Raw genomic sequence first — 9,888 nt, 5'->3', positions numbered from 1 at the left:
TTTTTAAAGCTTTTGTATGGAACTTCTGCTAACTCAAGATCAACAAGTGTTCCTTATCTTTTATCTCTTATGCAACCCATGAAGCGTAACCTCACTAGCTGTTCTTAGCGATCACTCAAGCACATGTCTGTTTGAGGTAGTCGAGCATTGGTGGTTCAGTGGTAGAATTCTCGCCTGCCACGCGGGAGACCCCGGTCCGATTCCCGGCCAATGCAGAAAGTTAGTTCAGAAGTCCCAGCGGTCTGGTTCTTTAAAGCTTTTGTATGTAACTTCTGCTAACTCAAGATCAACAAGTGTTCCTTATCTTTTATCTCTTATGCAACCCATGAAGCGTAACCTCACTAGCTGTTCTTAGCGATCACTCAAGGACGTGTCTGTTTGAGGTTGTCGAGCATTGGTGGTTCAGTGGTAGAATTCTCGCCTGCCACGCGGGAGACCCGGGTCCGATTCCCGGCCAATGCAAAAAGATAATTTTGAAGTCCCAGCGGTCTGGTTCTTTAAAGCTTTTGTATGGAACTTCTGCTACCTCAAGATCAACAAGTGTTCCTTGTCTTCTATCTCTTATGCAACCAATAAAGCATAACCTCCCTACCTGTTCTTAGCGATCACTCAATGACATGTCTGTTTGAGGTTGTCGAGCATTGGTGGTTCAGTGGTAGAATTCTCGCCTGCCACGCGGGAGACCCGGGTCCGATTCCCGGCCAATGCAGAAAGTTAGTTCAGAAGTCCCAGCGGTCTGGTTCTTTAAAGCTTTTGTATGTAACTTCTGCTAACTCAAGATCAACAAGTGTTCCTTATCTTTTATCTCTTATGCAACCCATGAAGCGTAACCTCACTAGCTGTTCTTAGCGATCACTCAAGCACATGTCTGTTTGAGGTAGTCGAGCATTGGTGGTTCAGTGGTAGAATTCTCGCCTGCCACGCGGGAGACCCGGGTCCGATTCCCGGCCAATGCAGAAAGTTAGTTCAGAAGTCCCAGCGGTCTGGTTCTTTAAAGCTTTTGTATGTAACTTCTGCTAACTCAAGATCAACAAGTGTTCCTTATCTTTTATCTCTTATGCAACCCATGAAGCGTAACCTCACTAGCTGTTCTTAGCGATCACTCAAGGACATGTCTGTTTGAGGTTGTCGAGCATTGGTGGTTCAGTGGTAGAATTCTCGCCTGCCACGCGGGAGACCCGGGTCCGATTCCCGGCCAATGCAAAAAGATAATTTTGAAGTCCCAGCGGTCTGGTTCTTTAAAGCTTTTGTATGTAACTTCTGCTAACTCAAGATCAACAAGTGTTCCTTATCTTTTATCTCTTATGCAACCCATGAAGCGTAACCTCACTAGCTGTTCTTAGCGATCACTCAAGGACGTGTCTGTTTGAGGTTGTCGAGCATTGGTGGTTCAGTGGTAGAATTCTCGCCTGCCACGCGGGAGACCCGGGTCCGATTCCCGGCCAATGCAAAAAGATAATTTTGAAGTCCCAGCGGTCTGGTTCTTTAAAGCTTTTGTATGGAACTTCTGCTACCTCAAGATCAACAAGTGTTCCTTGTCTTCTATCTCTTATGCAACCAATAAAGCATAACCTCCCTACCTGTTCTTAGCGATCACTCAATGACATGTCTGTTTGAGGTTGTCGAGCATTGGTGGTTCAGTGGTAGAATTCTCGCCTGCCACGCGGGAGACCCGGGTCCGATTCCCGGCCAATGCAGAAAGTTAGTTCAGAAGTCCCAGCGGTCTGGTTCTTTAAAGCTTTTGTATGTAACTTCTGCTAACTCAAGATCAACAAGTGTTCCTTATCTTTTATCTCTTATGCAACCCATGAAGCGTAACCTCACTAGCTGTTCTTAGCGATCACTCAAGCACATGTCTGTTTGAGGTAGTCGAGCATTGGTGGTTCAGTGGTAGAATTCTCGCCTGCCACGCGGGAGACCCGGGTCCGATTCCCGGCCAATGCAGAAAGTTAGTTCAGAAGTCCCAGCGGTCTGGTTCTTTAAAGCTTTTGTATGTAACTTCTGCTAACTCAAGATCAACAAGTGTTCCTTATCTTTTATCTCTTATGCAACCCATGAAGCGTAACCTCACTAGCTGTTCTTAGCGATCACTCAAGGACATGTCTGTTTGAGGTTGTCGAGCATTGGTGGTTCAGTGGTAGAATTCTCGCCTGCCACGCGGGAGACCCGGGTCCGATTCCCGGCCAATGCAAAAAGATAATTTTGAAGTCCCAGCGGTCTGGTTCTTTAAAGCTTTTGTATGTAACTTCTGCTAACTCAAGATCAACAAGTGTTCCTTATCTTTTATCTCTTATGCAACCCATGAAGCGTAACCTCACTAGCTGTTCTTAGCGATCACTCAAGGACGTGTCTGTTTGAGGTTGTCGAGCATTGGTGGTTCAGTGGTAGAATTCTCGCCTGCCACGCGGGAGACCCGGGTCCGATTCCCGGCCAATGCAAAAAGATAATTTTGAAGTCCCAGCGGTCTGGTTCTTTAAAGCTTTTGTATGGAACTTCTGCTACCTCAAGATCAACAAGTGTTCCTTGTCTTCTATCTCTTATGCAACCAATAAAGCATAACCTCCCTACCTGTTCTTAGCGATCACTCAATGACATGTCTGTTTGAGGTTGTCGAGCATTGGTGGTTCAGTGGTAGAATTCTCGCCTGCCACGCGGGAGACCTGGGTCCGATTCCCGGCCAATGCCGAAAGTTAGTTCAGAAGTCCCAGCGGTCTGGTTCTTTAAAGCTTTTGTATGTAACTTCTGCTAACTCAAGATCAACAAGTGTTCCTTATCTTTTATCTCTTATGCAACCCATGAAGCGTAACCTCACTAGCTGTTCTTAGCGATCACTCAAGGACATGTCTGTTTGAGGTAGTCGAGCATTGGTGGTTCAGTGGTAGAATTCTCGCCTGCCACGCGGGATACCCGGGTCCGATTCCCGGCCAATGCAAAAAGATAATTTTGAAGTCCCAGCGGTCTGGTTTTTTAAAGCTTTTGTATGGAACTTCTGCTAACTCAAGATCAACAAGTGTTCCTTATCTTTTATCTCTTATGCAACCCATGAAGCGTAACCTCACTAGCTGTTCTTAGCGATCACTCAAGGACGTGTCTGTTTGAGGTTGTCGAGCATTGGTGGTTCAGTGGTAGAATTCTCGCCTCCAACGCGGGAGACCCGGGTCCGATTCCCGGCCAATGCAGAAAGTTAGTTCAGAAGTCCCAGCGGTCTGGTTCTTTAAAGCTTTTGTATGTAACTTCTGCTAACTCAAGATCAACAAGTGTTCCTTATCTTACATCTCTTATGCAACCAATAAAGCATAACCTCCCTACCTGTTCTTAGCGATCACTCAAGGACATGTCTGTTTGAGGTAGTCGAGCACTGGTGGTTCAGTGGTAGAATTCTCGCCTGCCACGCGGGAGACCCGGGTCCGATTCCCGGCCAATGCAAAAAGATAATTTTGAAGTCCCAGCGGTCTGGTTCTTTAAAGCTTTTGTATGGAACTTCTGCTAACTCAAGATCAACAAGTGTTCCTTATCTTCTATCTCTTATGCAACCAATAAAGCATAACCTCCCTACCTGTTCTTAGCGATCACTCAATGACATGTCTGTTTGAGGTTGTCGAGCATTGGTGGTTCAGTGGTAGAATTCTCGCCTGCCACGCGGGAGACCCGGGTCCGATTCCCGGCCAATGCAGAAAGTTAGTTCAGAAGTCCCAGCGGTCTGGTTCTTTAAAGCTTTTGTATGTAACTTCTGCTAACTCAAGATCAACAAGTGTTCCTTATCTTTTATCTCTTATGCAACCCATGAAGCGTAACCTCACTAGCTGTTCTTAGCGATCACTCAAGGACATGTCTGTTTGAGGTAGTCGAGCATTGGTGGTTCAGTGGTAGAATTCTCGCCTGCCACGCGGGAGACCCGGGTCCGATTCCCGGCCAATGCAAAAAGATAATTTTGAAGTCCCAGCGGTCTGGTTCTTTAAAGCTTTTGTATGGAACTTCTGCTAACTCAAGATCAACAAGTGTTCCTTATCTTCCATCTCTTATGCAACCAATAAAGCATAACCTCCCTACCTGTTCTTAGCGATCACTCAAGGACATGTCTGTTTGAGGTAGTCGAGCATTGGTGGTTCAGTGGTAGAATTCTCGCCTCCCACGCGGGAGACCCGGGTCCGATTCCCGGCCAATGCAGAAAGTTAGTTCAGAAGTCCCAGCGGTCTGGTTCTTTAAAGCTTTTGTATGTAACTTCTGCTAACTCAAGATCAACAAGTGTTCCTTATCTTCTATCTCTTATGCAACCAATAAAGCATAACCTCCCTACCTGTTCTTAGCGATCACTCAAGGACATGTCTGTTTGAGGTTGTCGAGCATTGGTGGTTCAGTGGTAGAATTTTTGCCTGCCACGCGGGAGACCCGGGTCCGATTCCCGGCCAATGCAGACAGTTAGTTCAGAAGTCCCAGCGGTCTGGTTCTTTAAAGCTTTTGTATGTAACTTCTGCTAACTCAAGATCAACAAGTGGTCCTTATCTTCCATCTCTTATGCAACCAATAAAGCATAACCTCCCTACCTGTTCTTAGCGATCACTCAAGGACATGTCTGTTTGAGGTAGTCGAGCATTGGTGGTTCAGTGGTAGAATTCTCGCCTGCCACGCGGGAGACCCGGGTCCGATTCCCGGCCAATGCAAAAAGATAATTTTGAAGTCCCAGCGGTCTGGTTCTTTAAAGCTTTTGTATGGAACTTCTGCCAACTCAAGATCAACAAGTGTTCCTTATCTTTTATCTCTTATGCAACCCATGAAGCGTAACCTCACTAGCTGTTCTTAGCGATCACTCAAGGACATGTCTGTTTGAGGTTGTCGAGCATTGGTGGTTCAGTGGTAGAATTCTCGCCTGCCACGCGGGAGACCCGGGTCTGATTCCCGGCCAATGCAGAAAGTTAGTTCAGAAGTCCCAGCGGTCTGGTTCTTTAAAGCTTTTGTATGTAACTTCTGCTAACTCAAGATCAACAAGTGTTCCTTATCTTTTATCTCTTATGCAACCCATGAAGCGTAACCTCACTAGCTGTTCTTAGCGATCACTCAAGGACGTGTCTGTTTGAGGTTGTCGAGCATTGGTGGTTCAGTGGTAGAATTCTCGCCTGCCACGCGGGAGACCCGGGTCCGATTCCCGGCCAATGCAGAAAGTTAGTTCAGAAGTCCCAGCGGTCTGGTTCTTTAAAGCTTTTGTATGGAACTTCTGCTAACTCAAGATCAACAAGTGTTCCTTATCTTTTATCTCTTATGCAACCCATGAAGCGTAACCTCACTAGCTGTTCTTAGCGATCACTCAAGGACGTGTCTGTTTGAGGTTGTCGAGCATTGGTGGTTCAGTGGTAGAATTCTCGCCTGCCACGCGGGAGACCCGGGTCCGATTCCCGGCCAATGCAGAAAGTTAGTTCAGAAGTCCCAGCGGTCTGGTTCTTTAAAGCTTTTGTATGTAACTTCTGCTAACTCAAGATCAACAAGTGTTCCTTATCTTCTATCTCTTATGCAACCAATAAAGCATAACCTCCCTACCTGTTCTTAGCGATCACTCAAGGACATGTCTGTTTGAGGTTGTCGAGCATTGGTGGTTCAGTGGTAGAATTTTTGCCTGCCACGCGGGAGACCCGGGTCCGATTCCCGGCCAATGCAGACAGTTAGTTCAGAAGTCCCAGCGGTCTGGTTCTTTAAAGCTTTTGTATGTAACTTCTGCTAACTCAAGATCAACAAGTGGTCCTTATCTTCCATCTCTTATGCAACCAATAAAGCATAACCTCCCTACCTGTTCTTAGCGATCACTCAAGGACATGTCTGTTTGAGGTAGTCGAGCATTGGTGGTTCAGTGGTAGAATTCTCGCCTGCCACGCGGGAGACCCGGGTCCGATTCCCGGCCAATGCAGAAAGTTAGTTCAGAAGTCCCAGCGGTCTGGTTCTTTAAAGCTTTTGTATGTAACTTCTGCCAACTCAAGATCAACAAGTGTTCCTTATCTTTTATCTCTTATGCAACCCATGAAGCGTAACCTCACTAGCTGTTCTTAGCGATCACTTAAGGACATGTCTGTTTGAGGTTGTCGAGCATTGGTGGTTCAGTGGTAGAATTCTCGCCTGCCACGCGGGAGACCCGGGTCCGATTCCCGGCCAATGCAGAAAGTTAGTTCAGAAGTCCCAGCGGTCTGGTTCTTTAAAGCTTTTGTATGTAACTTCTGCTAACTCAAGATCAACAAGTGTTCCTTATCTTTTATCTCTTATGCAACCCATGAAGCGTAACCTCACTAGCTGTTCTTAGCGATCACTCAAGGACATGTCTGTTTGAGGTTGTCGAGCATTGGTGGTTCAGTGGTAGAATTCTCGCCTGCCACGCGGGAGACCCGGGTCCGATTCCCGGCCAATGCAGAAAGTCAGTTCAGAAGTCCAAGCGGTCTGGTTCTTTAAAGCTTTTGTATGTAACTTCTGCTAACTCAAAATCAACAAGTGGTCCTTATCTTCCATCTCTTATGCAACCAATAAAGCATAACCTCCCTACCTGTTCTTAGCGATCACTCAAGGACATGTCTGTTTGAGGTAGTCGAGCATTGGTGGTTCAGTGGTAGAATTCTCGCCTGCCACGCGGGAGACCCGGGTCCGATTCCCGGCCAATGCAAAAAGATAATTTTGAAGTCCCAGTGGTCTGGTTCTTTAAAGCTTTTGTATGGAACTTCTGCCAACTCAAGATCAACAAGTGTTCCTTATCTTTTATCTCTTATGCAACCCATGAAGCGTAACCTCACTAGCTGTTCTTAGCGATCACTCAAGGACGTGTCTGTTTGAGGTTGTCGAGCATTGGTGGTTCAGTGGTAGAATTCTCGCCTCCCACGCGGGAGACCCGGGTCCGATTCCCGGCCAATGCAGAAAGTTAGTTCAGAAGTCCCAGCGGTCTGGTTCTTTAAAGCTTTTGTATGTAACTTCTGCTAACTCAAGATCAACAAGTGTTCCTTATCTTTTATCTCTTATGCAACCCATGAAGCGTAACCTCACTAGCTGTTCTTAGCGATCACTCAAGGACGTGTCTGTTTGAGGTTGTCGAGCATTGGTGGTTCAGTGGTAGAATTCTCGCCTGCCACGCGGGAGACCCGGGTCCGATTCCCGGCCAATGCAGAAAGTTAGTTCAGAAGTCCCAGCGGTCTGGTTCTTTAAAGCTTTTGTATGTAACTTCTGCTAACTCAAGATCAACAAGTGTTCCTTATCTTTTATCTCTTATGCAACCCATGAAGCGTAACCTCACTAGCTGTTCTTAGCGATCACTCAAGGACGTGTCTGTTTGAGGTTGTCGAGCATTGGTGGTTCAGTGGTAGAATTCTCGCCTCCCACGCGGGAGACCCGGGTCCGATTCCCGGCCAATGCAGAAAGTTAGTTCAGAAGTCCCAGCGGTCTGGTTCTTTAAAGCTTTTGTATGTAACTTCTGCTAACTCTAGATCAACAAGTGGTCCTTATCTTCCATCTCTTATGCAACCAATAAAGCATAACCTCCCTACCTGTTCTTAGCGATCACTCAAGGACATGTCTGTTTGAGGTAGTCGAGCATTGGTGGTTCAGTGGTAGAATTCTCGCCTGCCACGCGGGAGAGCCGGGTCCGATTCCCGGCCAATCCAAAAAGATAATTTTGAAGTCCCAGCGGTCTGGTTCTTTAAAGCTTTTGTATGGAACTTCTGCTAACTCAAGATCAACAAGTGTTCCTTATCTTTTATCTCTTATGCAACCCATTAAGCGTAACCTCACTACCTGTTCTTAGCGATCACTCAAGGACATGTCTGTTTGAGGTTGTCGAGCATTGGTGGTTCAGTGGTAGAATTCTCGCCTGCCACGCGGGAGACCCGGCTCCGATTCCCGGCCAATGCAGAAAGTTAGTTCAGAAGTCCCAGCGGTCTGGTTCTTTAAAGCTTTTGTATGTAACTTCTGCTAACTCAAGATCAACAAGTGGTCCTTATCTTCCATCTCTTATGCAACCAATAAAGCATAACCTCACTAGCTGTTCTTAGCGATCACTCAAGGACATGTCTGTTTGAGGTAGTCGAGCATTGGTGGTTCAGTGGTAGAATTCTCGCCTGCCACGCGGGAGACCCGGGTCCGATTCCCGGCCTATGCAAAAAGATAATTTTGAAGTCCCAGCGGTCTGGTTCTTTAAAGCTTTTGTATGGAACTTCTGCTAACTCAAGATCAACAAGTGTTCCTTATCTTTTATCTCTTATGCAACCCATGAAGCGTAACCTCACTAGCTGTTCTTAGCGATCACTCAAGGACATGTCTGTTTGAGGTTGTCGAGCATTGGTGGTTCAGTGGTAGAATTCTCGCCTGCCACGCGGGAGACCCGGGTCCGATTCCCGGCCAATGCAGAAAGTCAGTTCAGAAGTCCAAGCGGTCTGGTTCTTTAAAGCTTTTGTATGTAACTTCTGCTAACTCAAGATCTACAAGTGTTCCTTATCTTTTATCTCTTATGCAACCCATGAAGCGTAACCTCACTAGCTGTTCTTAGCGATCACTCAAGGACATGTCTGTTTGAGGTTGTCGAGCATTGGTGGTTCAGTGGTAGAATTCTCGCCTGCCACGCGGGAGACCCGGGTCCGATTCCCGGCCAATGCAAAAAGATAATTTTGAAGTCCCAGCGGTCTGGTTTTTTAAAGCTTTTGTATGGAACTTCTGCTAACTCAAGATCAGCAAGTGTTCCTTATCTTTTATCTCTTATGCAACCCATGAAGCGTAACCTCACTAGCTGTTCTTAGCGATCACTCAAGCACATGTCTGTTTGAGGTAGTCGAGCATTGGTGGTTCAGTGGTAGAATTCTCGCCTGCCACGCGGGAGACCCGGGTCCGATTCCCGGCCAATGCAGAAAGTTAGTTCAGAAGTCCCAGCGGTCTGGTTCTTTAAAGCTTTTGTATGTAACTTCTGCTAACTCAAGATCTACAAGTGTTCCTTATCTTTTATCTCTTATGCAACCCATGAAGCGTAACCTCACTAGCTGTTCTTAGCGATCACTCAAGGACATGTCTGTTTGAGGTTGTCGAGCATTGGTGGTTCAGTGGTAGAATTCTCGCCTGCCACGCGGGAGACCCGGGTCCGATTCCCGGCCAATGCAAAAAGATAATTTTGAAGTCCCAGCGGTCTGGTTTTTTAAAGCTTTTGTATGGAACTTCTGCTAACTCAAGATCAACAAGTGTTCCTTATCTTTTATCTCTTATGCAACCCATGAAGCGTAACCTCACTAGCTGTTCTTAGCGATCACTCAAGCACATGTCTGTTTGAGGTAGTCGAGCATTGGTGGTTCAGTGGTAGAATTCTCGCCTGCCACGCGGGAGACCCGGGTCCGATTCCCGGCCAATGCAGAAAGTTAGTTCAGAAGTCCCAGCGGTCTGGTTCTTTAAAGCTTTTGTATGTAACTTCTGCTAACTCAAGATCTACAAGTGTTCCTTATCTTTTATCTCTTATGCAACCCATGAAGCGTAACCTCACTAGCTGTTCTTAGCGATCACTCAAGGACATGTCTGTTTGAGGTTGTCGAGCATTGGTGGTTCAGTGGTAGAATTCTCGCCTGCCACGCGGGAGACCCGGGTCCGATTCCCGGCCAATGCAAAAAGATAATTTTGAAGTCCCAGCGGTCTGGTTTTTTAAAGCTTTTGTATGGAACTTCTGCTAACTCAAGATCAACAAGTGTTCCTTATCTTTTATCTCTTATGCAACCCATGAAGCGTAACCTCACTAGCTGTTCTTAGCGATCACTCAAGCACATGTCTGTTTGAGGTAGTCGAGCATTGGTGGTTCAGTGGTAGAATTCTCGCCTGCCACGCGGGAGACCCGGGTCCGATTCCCGGCCAATGCAGAAAGTTAGTTCAGAAGTCCCAGCGGTCTGGTTCTTTAAA

At 46.6% G+C, this 9,888-nt stretch overlaps 40 non-coding genes across 40 annotated transcripts; all 40 read left to right on the top strand.

Annotated features, from left to right (window-relative positions):
* The first annotated feature begins 144 nt into the window (after window positions 1-144).
* trnag-gcc (transfer RNA glycine (anticodon GCC)) lies at window positions 145-215 on the top strand. Its single transcript has one exon. It is a non-coding gene; the product is annotated as a tRNA-Gly (tRNA).
* A 176-nt stretch (window positions 216-391) lies between these two features.
* On the top strand, window positions 392-462 carry trnag-gcc (transfer RNA glycine (anticodon GCC)). Its single transcript has one exon. It is a non-coding gene; the product is annotated as a tRNA-Gly (tRNA).
* A 176-nt stretch (window positions 463-638) lies between these two features.
* trnag-gcc (transfer RNA glycine (anticodon GCC)) lies at window positions 639-709 on the top strand. The gene has a single exon. It is a non-coding gene; the product is annotated as a tRNA-Gly (tRNA).
* A 176-nt stretch (window positions 710-885) lies between these two features.
* trnag-gcc (transfer RNA glycine (anticodon GCC)) lies at window positions 886-956 on the top strand. The gene has a single exon. It is a non-coding gene; the product is annotated as a tRNA-Gly (tRNA).
* A 176-nt stretch (window positions 957-1,132) lies between these two features.
* Window positions 1,133-1,203, top strand: trnag-gcc (transfer RNA glycine (anticodon GCC)). The gene has a single exon. It is a non-coding gene; the product is annotated as a tRNA-Gly (tRNA).
* Window positions 1,204-1,379: 176 nt separating this feature from the next.
* trnag-gcc (transfer RNA glycine (anticodon GCC)) lies at window positions 1,380-1,450 on the top strand. The gene has a single exon. It is a non-coding gene; the product is annotated as a tRNA-Gly (tRNA).
* A 176-nt stretch (window positions 1,451-1,626) lies between these two features.
* trnag-gcc (transfer RNA glycine (anticodon GCC)) lies at window positions 1,627-1,697 on the top strand. Its single transcript has one exon. It is a non-coding gene; the product is annotated as a tRNA-Gly (tRNA).
* A 176-nt stretch (window positions 1,698-1,873) lies between these two features.
* Window positions 1,874-1,944, top strand: trnag-gcc (transfer RNA glycine (anticodon GCC)). Its single transcript has one exon. It is a non-coding gene; the product is annotated as a tRNA-Gly (tRNA).
* Window positions 1,945-2,120: 176 nt separating this feature from the next.
* Window positions 2,121-2,191, top strand: trnag-gcc (transfer RNA glycine (anticodon GCC)). The gene has a single exon. It is a non-coding gene; the product is annotated as a tRNA-Gly (tRNA).
* A 176-nt stretch (window positions 2,192-2,367) lies between these two features.
* On the top strand, window positions 2,368-2,438 carry trnag-gcc (transfer RNA glycine (anticodon GCC)). Its single transcript has one exon. It is a non-coding gene; the product is annotated as a tRNA-Gly (tRNA).
* A 176-nt stretch (window positions 2,439-2,614) lies between these two features.
* On the top strand, window positions 2,615-2,685 carry trnag-gcc (transfer RNA glycine (anticodon GCC)). The gene has a single exon. It is a non-coding gene; the product is annotated as a tRNA-Gly (tRNA).
* A 176-nt stretch (window positions 2,686-2,861) lies between these two features.
* trnag-gcc (transfer RNA glycine (anticodon GCC)) lies at window positions 2,862-2,932 on the top strand. Its single transcript has one exon. It is a non-coding gene; the product is annotated as a tRNA-Gly (tRNA).
* A 176-nt stretch (window positions 2,933-3,108) lies between these two features.
* trnaw-cca (transfer RNA tryptophan (anticodon CCA)) lies at window positions 3,109-3,179 on the top strand. Its single transcript has one exon. It is a non-coding gene; the product is annotated as a tRNA-Trp (tRNA).
* A 176-nt stretch (window positions 3,180-3,355) lies between these two features.
* trnag-gcc (transfer RNA glycine (anticodon GCC)) lies at window positions 3,356-3,426 on the top strand. Its single transcript has one exon. It is a non-coding gene; the product is annotated as a tRNA-Gly (tRNA).
* A 176-nt stretch (window positions 3,427-3,602) lies between these two features.
* trnag-gcc (transfer RNA glycine (anticodon GCC)) lies at window positions 3,603-3,673 on the top strand. Its single transcript has one exon. It is a non-coding gene; the product is annotated as a tRNA-Gly (tRNA).
* Window positions 3,674-3,849: 176 nt separating this feature from the next.
* On the top strand, window positions 3,850-3,920 carry trnag-gcc (transfer RNA glycine (anticodon GCC)). Its single transcript has one exon. It is a non-coding gene; the product is annotated as a tRNA-Gly (tRNA).
* Window positions 3,921-4,096: 176 nt separating this feature from the next.
* trnag-ccc (transfer RNA glycine (anticodon CCC)) lies at window positions 4,097-4,167 on the top strand. The gene has a single exon. It is a non-coding gene; the product is annotated as a tRNA-Gly (tRNA).
* A 176-nt stretch (window positions 4,168-4,343) lies between these two features.
* On the top strand, window positions 4,344-4,414 carry trnag-gcc (transfer RNA glycine (anticodon GCC)). The gene has a single exon. It is a non-coding gene; the product is annotated as a tRNA-Gly (tRNA).
* Window positions 4,415-4,590: 176 nt separating this feature from the next.
* Window positions 4,591-4,661, top strand: trnag-gcc (transfer RNA glycine (anticodon GCC)). The gene has a single exon. It is a non-coding gene; the product is annotated as a tRNA-Gly (tRNA).
* A 176-nt stretch (window positions 4,662-4,837) lies between these two features.
* On the top strand, window positions 4,838-4,908 carry trnag-gcc (transfer RNA glycine (anticodon GCC)). The gene has a single exon. It is a non-coding gene; the product is annotated as a tRNA-Gly (tRNA).
* A 176-nt stretch (window positions 4,909-5,084) lies between these two features.
* On the top strand, window positions 5,085-5,155 carry trnag-gcc (transfer RNA glycine (anticodon GCC)). The gene has a single exon. It is a non-coding gene; the product is annotated as a tRNA-Gly (tRNA).
* A 176-nt stretch (window positions 5,156-5,331) lies between these two features.
* Window positions 5,332-5,402, top strand: trnag-gcc (transfer RNA glycine (anticodon GCC)). Its single transcript has one exon. It is a non-coding gene; the product is annotated as a tRNA-Gly (tRNA).
* Window positions 5,403-5,578: 176 nt separating this feature from the next.
* trnag-gcc (transfer RNA glycine (anticodon GCC)) lies at window positions 5,579-5,649 on the top strand. The gene has a single exon. It is a non-coding gene; the product is annotated as a tRNA-Gly (tRNA).
* A 176-nt stretch (window positions 5,650-5,825) lies between these two features.
* trnag-gcc (transfer RNA glycine (anticodon GCC)) lies at window positions 5,826-5,896 on the top strand. The gene has a single exon. It is a non-coding gene; the product is annotated as a tRNA-Gly (tRNA).
* A 176-nt stretch (window positions 5,897-6,072) lies between these two features.
* Window positions 6,073-6,143, top strand: trnag-gcc (transfer RNA glycine (anticodon GCC)). Its single transcript has one exon. It is a non-coding gene; the product is annotated as a tRNA-Gly (tRNA).
* A 176-nt stretch (window positions 6,144-6,319) lies between these two features.
* On the top strand, window positions 6,320-6,390 carry trnag-gcc (transfer RNA glycine (anticodon GCC)). Its single transcript has one exon. It is a non-coding gene; the product is annotated as a tRNA-Gly (tRNA).
* A 176-nt stretch (window positions 6,391-6,566) lies between these two features.
* trnag-gcc (transfer RNA glycine (anticodon GCC)) lies at window positions 6,567-6,637 on the top strand. Its single transcript has one exon. It is a non-coding gene; the product is annotated as a tRNA-Gly (tRNA).
* Window positions 6,638-6,813: 176 nt separating this feature from the next.
* On the top strand, window positions 6,814-6,884 carry trnag-ccc (transfer RNA glycine (anticodon CCC)). Its single transcript has one exon. It is a non-coding gene; the product is annotated as a tRNA-Gly (tRNA).
* A 176-nt stretch (window positions 6,885-7,060) lies between these two features.
* Window positions 7,061-7,131, top strand: trnag-gcc (transfer RNA glycine (anticodon GCC)). The gene has a single exon. It is a non-coding gene; the product is annotated as a tRNA-Gly (tRNA).
* Window positions 7,132-7,307: 176 nt separating this feature from the next.
* trnag-ccc (transfer RNA glycine (anticodon CCC)) lies at window positions 7,308-7,378 on the top strand. Its single transcript has one exon. It is a non-coding gene; the product is annotated as a tRNA-Gly (tRNA).
* A 176-nt stretch (window positions 7,379-7,554) lies between these two features.
* trnag-gcc (transfer RNA glycine (anticodon GCC)) lies at window positions 7,555-7,625 on the top strand. Its single transcript has one exon. It is a non-coding gene; the product is annotated as a tRNA-Gly (tRNA).
* A 176-nt stretch (window positions 7,626-7,801) lies between these two features.
* Window positions 7,802-7,872, top strand: trnag-gcc (transfer RNA glycine (anticodon GCC)). Its single transcript has one exon. It is a non-coding gene; the product is annotated as a tRNA-Gly (tRNA).
* Window positions 7,873-8,048: 176 nt separating this feature from the next.
* trnag-gcc (transfer RNA glycine (anticodon GCC)) lies at window positions 8,049-8,119 on the top strand. Its single transcript has one exon. It is a non-coding gene; the product is annotated as a tRNA-Gly (tRNA).
* Window positions 8,120-8,295: 176 nt separating this feature from the next.
* On the top strand, window positions 8,296-8,366 carry trnag-gcc (transfer RNA glycine (anticodon GCC)). Its single transcript has one exon. It is a non-coding gene; the product is annotated as a tRNA-Gly (tRNA).
* A 176-nt stretch (window positions 8,367-8,542) lies between these two features.
* Window positions 8,543-8,613, top strand: trnag-gcc (transfer RNA glycine (anticodon GCC)). The gene has a single exon. It is a non-coding gene; the product is annotated as a tRNA-Gly (tRNA).
* Window positions 8,614-8,789: 176 nt separating this feature from the next.
* trnag-gcc (transfer RNA glycine (anticodon GCC)) lies at window positions 8,790-8,860 on the top strand. The gene has a single exon. It is a non-coding gene; the product is annotated as a tRNA-Gly (tRNA).
* Window positions 8,861-9,036: 176 nt separating this feature from the next.
* On the top strand, window positions 9,037-9,107 carry trnag-gcc (transfer RNA glycine (anticodon GCC)). Its single transcript has one exon. It is a non-coding gene; the product is annotated as a tRNA-Gly (tRNA).
* A 176-nt stretch (window positions 9,108-9,283) lies between these two features.
* On the top strand, window positions 9,284-9,354 carry trnag-gcc (transfer RNA glycine (anticodon GCC)). The gene has a single exon. It is a non-coding gene; the product is annotated as a tRNA-Gly (tRNA).
* A 176-nt stretch (window positions 9,355-9,530) lies between these two features.
* On the top strand, window positions 9,531-9,601 carry trnag-gcc (transfer RNA glycine (anticodon GCC)). The gene has a single exon. It is a non-coding gene; the product is annotated as a tRNA-Gly (tRNA).
* Window positions 9,602-9,777: 176 nt separating this feature from the next.
* trnag-gcc (transfer RNA glycine (anticodon GCC)) lies at window positions 9,778-9,848 on the top strand. Its single transcript has one exon. It is a non-coding gene; the product is annotated as a tRNA-Gly (tRNA).
* The last annotated feature ends 40 nt before the right edge of the window (window positions 9,849-9,888 follow it).

Source organism: Pimephales promelas, chromosome 3, assembly GCF_988280905.1.
Source record: "Pimephales promelas chromosome 3, fPimPro1.hap1.1, whole genome shotgun sequence".
Classification (NCBI taxonomy): domain Eukaryota; kingdom Metazoa; phylum Chordata; class Actinopteri; order Cypriniformes; family Leuciscidae; genus Pimephales; species Pimephales promelas.
This window is presented reverse-complemented; position numbering and strand designations above follow the sequence as displayed.